This window comes from Herpailurus yagouaroundi, unplaced genomic scaffold (genome assembly GCF_014898765.1).
Source record: "Herpailurus yagouaroundi ecotype Mexico unplaced genomic scaffold, PumYag 141, whole genome shotgun sequence".
Lineage (NCBI taxonomy): Eukaryota > Metazoa > Chordata > Mammalia > Carnivora > Felidae > Herpailurus > Herpailurus yagouaroundi.
This window is the reverse complement of record NW_024412396.1, coordinates 70,707,162-70,716,583: the sequence shown is the minus strand read 5'-3', so window position 1 is coordinate 70,716,583 and position 9,422 is coordinate 70,707,162. Positions and strand designations below refer to the sequence as shown.

At 47.6% G+C, this 9,422-nt stretch overlaps 1 long non-coding RNA gene across 1 annotated transcript; it reads right to left on the bottom strand.

Annotated features, from left to right (window-relative positions):
- Nucleotides 1-469: 469 nt before the first annotated feature.
- LOC121031343 (uncharacterized) lies at nt 470-7,746 on the bottom strand. Its single transcript, XR_005790697.1, has 2 exons — nt 7,304-7,746; nt 470-781 (listed from the first exon to the last, which is right to left on the bottom strand). It is a non-coding gene; the product is annotated as an uncharacterized LOC121031343 (long non-coding RNA).
- Nucleotides 7,747-9,422: the final 1,676 nt, after the last annotated feature.

Genomic DNA, 9,422 nt, shown 5'->3' with positions numbered 1-9,422 from the left:
TTTCTTTTCTCCCTGGAGATACTGCGTTTAGGAGGAAGTGCTGTGTGGTGCAAAAGCTTTAATAATTTTCTAATTGTCAGCAGTGGACCCCTTTTAAGAATGCAGTTTAACCCGGCACGTGCCATGGATGGCACGTTTATGTCCCTCAAATCCATATGGTGAGGCTCTAATCCCAAATCCCAGGAAGCAGGGTCTTTGGGAGGTGAATGAGATTAGTGTCCTTGTAAAAGAGACCCCGACATGCTTCTTCGTGTTTCTGCCATGTGAGGACACAGCAGAATGCCCCTGTCTATGAACCAGGATGTTTGTTATTGAAATCCCTTAGTCTGTAGTGTTGGGTTGTAGTGGCCCAAAAGGACTCTGCAGCAGGCCGACGTCTGAACTAAACACGCAGCTGCTTGGATGGAATCCTACCCACCTCCACACACATCGGAGGTTAGAGTCTCAGGAAGCAGACGCTGAGCTGGAATGTGATGGGCAGGGCATTTATTAGGGACAAATCCCTGTGGGAGGGCAGGAGAGGCAGCAGGGGGGCGTAGAGGAGGAAGCCTAGCTGGGACGCAGGCTGCCAGCACCTCAACCAGCCCCACGTTGGGTGTCGACGGCCCACATCGGCCGAATGGCCGGGACTTCGGCCTCCTGTCTGTCAGTCTCTGGCTGGGGCTGCCTTGGGATGTGCGTGCTCTTGGAGGAGGTTCAGAAGGGGGTGCCAGCGGCAGGCTGTTGGCCGCGGGCAACAAATCCTTGGCTTAAGGGGACCCAGGTAAGAGATGGTGGAACTCTGGGGAAGGAGAAATGTGAATGGGTTTTTAAAACGAAAAATTTTTTTTCAACGTTTATTTATTTTTGACAGACAGAGACAGACAAAGCATGAGGAGGGGAGGGGCAGAGAGAGGGGAGACACAGAATCGAAGCAGGCTCCAGGCTCCAGCTGTCAGCACAGAGCCCGATGCCGGGCTTGAACCCACCAACAGTGAGATCATGACCTGGGCCGAAGTCAGACGCTTAACTGACTGAGCCACCCAGGACCACCCCCCCCCCCCAATTTTTTTAATGTTTATATATTTTTGAGACACAGAGACAAAGCGTGAGTGGGGGAGGGGCAGAGAGAGAGGAAGATACAATCTGAAGCAGGATACAGGTTCTGAGCTGTCAGCACAGAGCCTGATGCGGGGCTCTAACCCACGAGCTGCGAGATCACCACCTGAGCTGAAGTCGGACGCTCAACTGACTGAGCCACCCGGGTGCCCCTGGATGGGGTTTTAAGACCTATTTCAGAGGTGGCTTGGGCCGAACTTGTGGGTGACAGGGATGTGTGGTGTGAGAGAGAGGCAGGGACCAGGGAAGAGACTCCTCGGTTTCTGCTCTGAGAATCTACCATGGAAGGTGGTGTCATTTCTCGAGGCTCGTTCCAAATAATTGGACTGAAAGGTGATGTTTGGGAGATAAAGCCTGCAGCCTGGCCGGTGGCTGATCGGTCGCTCTTTTTCCGTCTGTCCAGTTATTCGGTTAAAATGGACCAGTGCTTCTGTGTGCGAGGCGCTGTTTGGCGTTTCATGAATAGGTGCCCCTAAGTAGGGATGGGGCAGGAAAGTGTCACAGGCAGAGGGAGCAGCATGTGCTCAGCGTGTGCTGAGCCCAGATACCTGCAGCAGCCTGGCCCGGATGGCGTGGCTGCACGTGCAGGGCCAGCGGGTAGGAAGGAGGGTCCACGAGAGCCCTGAAGGCCAGGCTTGCTGTCTTCTGCTTGCTGATAAATAACCTCTTGAAACATGGAGAGCAAGTGTGCATGTCTCACGAGTTGGCAAATCAGAAAGTGCTCCCAGAATTGCTCGGGTGAGGCGGGCGCTAACCCGTCCCAGGCTGCTGTGGCCAATGACCAGGTCAGAGGCACTGGGGCGATTCTTCCGCGGAGGCTCCCACATCTTCACAGATCACTCTATGGGGAGAGGCCGACGTGAACATGTTAATCCAGCCCTGTCTGGTTCTTTTCCACCAAAGCTTCAATATGCATCTGATCTCAGGATATTGGATTTTTCTTTGAGGAAAGAAATAAATGACTTATCTGGGGAATAAACCCAGAGTTCCCTCCATGCATCACACATTCTCTATATTGGGCTAAAATAAGGTTTGCTGATTCTCATGTAAATCTCTAAAGCCTGGGTGTCATAATATGAGTATTTTATGTGCTAGGTGAGTAGGTTGCCTCCCCAGGAAAAAAAGAAAGAAGGCAAGGAGGCAAGATTAGTGATTGTATCCGAAGAGAAGGAGAACAGATTCAAATTCTTTAAGTGCCTCTAGCTTCTCGATGCAGTGGACAGGAAATACGATTCCCTCTGAAAAGCAGTCATTTTAGCGTATGCTGGAGTTGATCTTGAAGTCTGGCAGATTCGCCCTTTTTGTAGGTCTGGCTGCTGTGTTTCTTTTCCACCTCCTCTGAGCCCTGACAAAGTGACGCTTCGTAAAATCCTAGCGGTTTCTGCCTCTATCCTGCGTGGCTGGTGCAGGCCTGGTGGAGAGCAAGGTTCCCCGCCTGCTGCAAATACTCCTTGCACCAGTGATCGGTTTTCGCCAAATGGATACTTCAGAGAACCTTCTTCCTATCTTGATAGGTACTAGGAGTGAGAATCAAGGCCAGCCCGCAAGGATCCCATCAGCACGACTTCGCCAGGCTGGTGGCAGGGAAAAGAGGTGATTGAACACCCACAGGAGAATTTCGGGGTTTGGCCGATACAAAGCAAGAGTCAAGGTGAGCGAGAGGGGTGATTTTAGCCTATGTCAAATACACAAAATGTAAGGCAGGGTATGTGTTCTCCAACTTTATCCTGATCATAGAAGGTTAGAGTTGGAAAGTCTTTTGACACATGTAATGAGTCCTCCTTTTCTGTTGATGAAAACCTGGAGACCAGCACAGAAAAAAGTGATCTGCCCGCCATCCCGGAAGAGCTGAGTGAGAGAGGCTCACCCGATCAGCGATTGTGGCGGATTGTATTTTCCACATGGAAGCAGCCATGCCTCCCATCCCGCAGCTCTCCTGCGATGTGACCTTTCCAATCCTTTCTTGCAAGGGTGAAGTCTGTGTTTCCCCCTTGAATCTGGGATGATGTTGTGACTGCTTTGACCCCTTCCAGGCAGAACCTGTAATGGCTTGGAGGCCCTCGCTTCTGGCTTCTTGGAAACTTTACTCTTGGTTCGCTTTCTTTCGGAACCCAGCTGTCACGATGCGAGAAGTCTACATCGCACGGAGAAGCCATGTGCAACTATGGGGAGAGGCCGATGACAGCTGACAGCCTCAGCTGACAGCTGACCTCTCAGCCGGCCACCAGCCATCTGAGGGAGCCATCTTGGATGTCCAGCCCAATTGAGTTTTCAGATGACGACAATCCCAGCCGGACCATGTAATCCTCCCACTTGTGAGAGTCAATAATAAATTATCGGTGTAAGCCACTAAGTTTTACTGGTGCTTGTTATGCAGCAATGTTTTTAACTGGAACACCACCCATAATGCTAATCTGCAAACTTTTGATCATCGCTCTACTCTCCCATCGATTGCAAAACGTAGTGTTTTTCTAATGCAGGGTCGTGACTCACTAGTGGGTCGTGAGATCACCCGAGTGATTGGATTTCAAAAACCCAAACCGAATAGATTAGGATTTGTCAGAGTGCATTATACACAGTAAGGGAGATAATTGTTTCAGGACATTTTTTGTTTCATTTGTGTGCGTTCTGGATTTTACTATACAGTAAAAGCTTGGTTTGCAAGCATAATTCATTCTGGAAACATGCTTGTAATCCCAAGTACTTATATATCAAAGTGAATTTCCCCACAAGAAATGATGGAAACTCAGATGATTCGTTCCACAACCCAAAAATATTCATATAAAAACGATTGCAATCCTGTAATATAATACAAAATTATAAAGAAAATATAAAATATAAAGAAAAATGAACAAATTAGCCTGCACTTTGGAAACCTTCCTGACTGGTGTGAGGGACACAAGAGAGAGGAGGATTACTGTGTAGGACGACTTTCACTGTCCCTAATGGAATCACTGCTATCTATTGGCTCCATGGAATCTTTTTCTGCATGGGGGCCATTGTACACGCTTGCACGGAAGTTGACTACAGTACAGTATTAATAAACTCTTGTCACAGACTGTATTTAATCGAACTGGCAATGAGGCAGCAGAGGAAAGGGTCTGTGTCTGCAGGCAGCCTGACCTAGAATGAAGCAAAGTGTTCCCGAGCTTACTTTTGTATGGAAAAGCAAAGGACCGTCCATAGGTGCTTAGAAGTGGCCTGAGACTGAGCATCGGAGCATGGGAGATGGTCACCCACAATCTTGCAGCCTGAGAGAGAGAGAGAGAGAGAGAGAGAGAGAGAGAGAGAACCACTAGCTCAGTTGTGATCCTGTGACGCTTGCCATCACGTACTACTCGTATCACAAGACGTCGCTCGTGTATCAAGTTAAAATTTGTTAGCAATGTTTGCTTGCCTGGCGGAACGCTCGCAGAGCACATTACTCACAATCTGAGGCTTTACTGTATGTTTCTTACCGTGAGTCACAGTCACAAATGTTAGGAAAACGCTCATCTGGGTTGACCCTCACCACAGCTTTGACAAGCGAGGAGGAGAGGTTTCGTTTTCTCCTCTTCATCAACGAGGAAACCGAAGTGAGAAGGCAGATCTGGGCTTCTCCTCTCCTGCCACCCCACAGCCACATGTCACAGAGCCTCCTCGCCATTCTTCAGACATTTAAAATCTTTCGGGGAAAGGCCACTCTCTGGACCTGGTTTGTGTGTACAGACAATGGCGACACATACGCGTGCTTACCCTGTCCTTGGTAAGAACTCGCTGTGCCAAGGACTCCACACCGTTGGCTTATGAGATGTGGTCCGATTACGTCCGTTTTACAGGTGAGGAGACTGAGGTTCAGAGACGCTGCATTGTTATGCTCCCAGTAGGGTGCAGAGCCAAGCGTAGCCTGAGCTGGCCCCACATGGACACGCCTGACCTTCGAACTCCTGTCCTGGTTGGTAAACCTCTAGGGTGAGAAGGCTTTGCCCCTGAATTTCTGCTCCTGGGGGGCTATCTTCCTCACTTGCTCCTTGCTGGGTCTGTCACTTACAGCCCCAGGCAAGGCTTCTGGGGCTGGACCTCGGCGCTCCTCGCCTGGCAGCTTCAGTGGCCGCGTGGCAGGGCTGCGTGTCCTGTGGAGACTCGGGGTGGCCACCTCCCGGGGTCTGGAGGGAGGCCAGCCTCTCTCGGTGCCTGCGAGGGAGGGCGTCGTCCTCTGAGCCACCTCCCTTCTTGTTTACAAGATGGGGATCAACTCCGCGGTCAGAGAGTTGATGTTGGCAGAAGACTTCAGATAAGGCAATCTGTGTGTTTGGAGACCGCCTGACTTTTCGGCTCCCTCTTGATTGCGTGTGTGCCGGTTGACTGGAAGCTCTTCAGGGAGAGGAGAAGCCTGGCCGCCAGACCACCTCTGCTCCCCCGTTTCCCTGCTGGAAAAGTGAGAGCCTTGACTGGACTAATCCAGTGGTTCTCAACTGGGAGCAATTTCTAGCCCCAGGGGACATTTTTGGTGGTCCTGGTTTGGGGTGGAGGATGTTGCTGGCATCTAGAAGCCAGGAGACAAGGGATGCTACGTACAGGAGCGTCCCCCAAACAAAGAAGTATTGGCCCCAGGTGTCAGTAGTGCTGAGGTTCGGAAACCTGGATGACTCTCTCCATGTAAAAACCCCGCTCATCGAGGGCCTTCTGTGCGCCAGACGATGGGGAAAGCCAGAGTTGAAAACAAAAGATGAAATAAAAGATGGTCTCTGGACCAAGACACTTGCGATTTAGTGGGAAGGCCAAATGTGTAAATCTTTTTGAAAATGATAAACCCTAGAGAGGAGACACGTATACAGTGTTGTGGGGACACAGAGCAGAGCATGGCCAAGTGCCAGGTAAGCACTGAGGACTCCACAGAGGAGGTGTCCCTGGAATTGGCCCCAGGGGGCTCCCGGGGAAGGACAAGCAACACAGACTGGAAGATGGGAAAGACCAGATATGCGCAGGGTCACTGGAGTGGGGGAGTCATGGAAGATGAGTGTGGAGAGCCTAGAAAATGCCAGAGCTTCCCCGCTTGCCTCAGTGCCTTAGCACATGCTGTTCTCTGTGCCTGGAAGGCTTTATCCTGTCTCACCTACTTTTCATATCTCTTTGGTCCCCCCTAAATATTACTTCTCTGGGGAGGCTTTCCTGACCTCCTGAGGCCCTCCTAGCCCCCTGGGACCAGGCTTCCTAGCATTTACTCAGTTTGTAACCTACTTCTCTGGGGATTTGATTATTATCTGGGTGCTTCCGCCTACACCACCCCTTCAGAATGGCCTTCCTTCTTCTGAAGCAGGCTGCACAGGTCCCTCTGGGGTCCTTCAAGCTCCCCCCATTAGGGCAGCCAATCACATGCCCTCTGCTGTGTATTTGGACTTCTCATTAACCCCCATTGCCTTCAAAGTAAAGCCTAAATGCTGAGCTCTGCACTGTGGGCCCTTTGTCCTTCATGATCTAGCTGGAGCAGGAGGCTCCTGACCTCTCACCCCTGGCTTCACCCACCCCTCTCCCAAGGGCCCAGAGTGGCCTTCTGCTTTTCAGCATCTGGGTTTTGCCCAGAAAACTATGCATGTGTCAATCTGTTTCTGGTTAGACCGTAGACTTCCTTGAGCCTTTGTGACTCCTCTCCTAGGAAGCCCTCTCTCACTTTCCCTCAGGTCTGAGCTAGGTGCCTTCCCTCTGTGTGGTCACAGAGTCTGGGATTGCCATGGCTTTTGCACATTTGTTGCACTGGAATGTCTTGAGGCAGAGGCTGGGTGGTGTTCGGGGCAGCATTTCCGGCAGTCCATGTAGAAGTTGGCACATTCAACTTTTCACTTAATGGGCAAAGTCACGGATGCCAGTTTCTCCCTGCTAATTTCTGGATCTGGTTGAGAATGGCTCCAGCCTTCTTGGGAGCCTCCTATACCAGAAAAATCCTCCCTGGTCCTGCCAGCCCACCTTCTTGGATGTAAATTTGTAATAAAGCCTACATTTCCCCCCCAGCAATACTAGAACTGAGGCCAAGTCCCTATTTCAGTGATATAATGGCACCAAATAGAAATAGCATTAAAAAAAAAAAAACCCAAGAAATTATTATGAAAATGACCAGTGCAGTTCTTGAGTGATTGAGAGATTCCATTACACATGTGCATTAGCTTCTGAACTGGACACATGGGATAAAGATACTGAGCTGCCCAAATTTGTACTATTCAGTACTTACAGTATAATGGTGGTTTCAATGATTGATGTTGCAGTGATCATAAAGGCACTGAACAGGCTTATTTAACAGGTATGCTTCCAGCTCTTGGAATCCCAGCAGCAGAACATGTGAGCTGGCTCTGTGCTGTCATCCCCAGCACTCTCCTGGCATATGGCAAGGTCTTGGTAAAAGCTGGTAATGCCTACTTTGTGCTAAGTGCTGTGCTAAGCACTGGGAGAAAATGGAATACAAATTAGACCTGAACTCTGCCTTCAAGGAGCTCCCTGTCTTATAGGAAAATTCGGATGTACATTTCTCAAGAATCTTGATAGTGAGAAATACTGAAAAACTAGAATGGGTTGGAAAATTACAAAAGGATTCAGAGAATGTGGAAGAGATCATACTTGATTTGCATCCTGAAAAATTATAGATTTGGAAGGACAGTTGTTGATGTAACGTGTTGATACACAGAGGTGAGGGAAAGGGCACTCCGGATAGGGAGAATGGCCTGAGAAAATGTCCAGAGGAAGACAAGTGAGGTCATGAAGACTGATTTCTGTTTTCTTCCAGAAGATTTGTAATTGTAGGTTTCACAATTTACAGCCATAATTCATTTGAGGTCAATTTTTTTATATGGTGTGGGGTATGGTTTTAGGTCTTCTTTTCCCCATATAGACATCCAGTTATTCCAGCATCATTTATTATATCATGCATAGAAAAAAATCACCCAACTGGTGATGTTTAGACCATTTATATTTAATGTGATTATTATTTTCTAAGTTTTTTTTTTAAGTTTACTTTTATATTTAGTTTTGAGAGAGTGAGCAAATGGGGGAAACAGAGAGAGAAGGAGAGAGAGAATCCCAAGCAGGCTCTGCACAGTCAGCATGGAGCCCGACATGGGGCTCGAACCCACGAACTGTGAGATCATGACCTGAACAGAAACCAAGAATCCTATGCATAACCAACTGAACCACCCAGGCACCCCTAGTGTGATTGTTGATATAGTTAGATTCAAATCTATCATCTTGCTGTTCGATCTTTCTATTCATTCAATCTGTTGTTCCTCATTTCCTTTTGTTCTCATTTTGAAAAATTTGAGTATTTTTATGATTACAGCGTACCTCCTTCATTGGATTATAAGCCATAGCTATTTATTTGATCATTCTAGTGGTTGCTTTAACTTACCAGCCTAACTTGAAGTGATGTTTTATTTCAAGTACAGTATAAGAACTTTATAAGAGTATACTTCCATTTCTCCCTTCCTGCCCTTCGTGTTATTGTTGCCCTATATTTTACCTTCCATATCTTATTATTTTTGTTTAAATCATCAACTATCTTTAAAGAGATTCAAATAGTAAGAAGAACATCTTATGTATTTACCCAGGTATTGACCGTTTTGGGTGCTCTTTCTTCTTTGTTTGAAATATTTCCATCTGGAAGATTTTTCTTTCGGTCTAATAAAGATAATTTTTTGACTTTTGCATTTTTTCCAGAGTCTTGGTTTCTTCTGTGTCTTGGGAGATATTTTTGCTGGTTATAGAACTTGAGGTTGGCAGTTTGTTTTTCTTTTCAGTAGTTTATTTTTTCATTTTTATTTTTATTTGTTTACATTGTTTTAATGTTTATTTATTTTTGAGAGAGAGAGAGAGAGAGAGAGAGAGAGAGAGAGAACAGGGAGAAGGCAGAGAGAGAGGGAGACATGGAATCTGAGTAGTCTCCAGGCTCTGAGCTGTCAGCACAGAGCCTGACGCAGGGCTTGAACTCATGAACTGTAAGATCATGACTGGAGCCAAAGTCGGCTGCTTAACAGACTGAGTCCCCCAGGCGCCCCTCTTCCCAGTAGTTTAAAGAAGTTGCCCCACGGTTTTCTAGCCCTCATAATTCTGAGAAGAAATGTATTGTAATTTGTACCTTTATTCCTCTGTATGTCTTGACCTTTTTTCCTCTTACTGCTTTTAAGATTTCCTCTTCACTACTGATTTTGAGCAATTTGATTCTTTGGTGTAGTTTTACTCATGTTTCTTGTTCCTAGGGTTCATTGAGCCCCTTGGATTTGTGAAATATAGTTTTCATTCAGGGGCACCTGGGTGGCTCGGTTGGTTAAGCATCTGGATCCTGCTTGGATTCTCTCTCTCTC